The sequence below is a fragment of the Octodon degus genome, unplaced genomic scaffold, assembly GCF_000260255.1.
Source record: "Octodon degus isolate 3935 unplaced genomic scaffold, OctDeg1.0 scaffold00141, whole genome shotgun sequence".
Taxonomy (NCBI): Eukaryota; Metazoa; Chordata; class Mammalia; order Rodentia; family Octodontidae; genus Octodon; species Octodon degus.
This window is the reverse complement of record NW_004524717.1, coordinates 394,019-394,472: the sequence shown is the minus strand read 5'-3', so window position 1 is coordinate 394,472 and position 454 is coordinate 394,019.

Here is a 454-nt window from a genome sequence, read left to right as displayed (position 1 = left end):
TGGCATATCCTTCCATCATCACTTTTCTTCTCCTTTTCTGAATTTTTGAAACTTGCCACATGAGAAGCTAAGTTTGGTAGTGAAGGCTCTCTTAGAATCCCTCCTACTTATGATTTAGAAAGAGCACAACTTCCCAAGTATCTAACTAACACATCTCTATTTTCAAAACTAATTACTCCTTACACAAGCTTTCTAGTACATGTTGTATTCTGTCTGTTCACCTGCTGGGTCATTTTTGCTTGCTCTGCTTAGATAGGTTAAATCATTGCCTTTCTGGGTGTTGTCTTAAAGCCTGACTGGCAGGGCCTGCAACGATTGTTTAAAATGAATTGAAGCAACATCTTGGCTTAGATGGTATCAGCGGTGCCCTTTCCAGCTGTCCCTCCTCCTTTTCCTCCTCTACACACTTCCTCTACCTTGTGACGTTTTTTTTTTTTTTTTTTTTTTTTTTTTT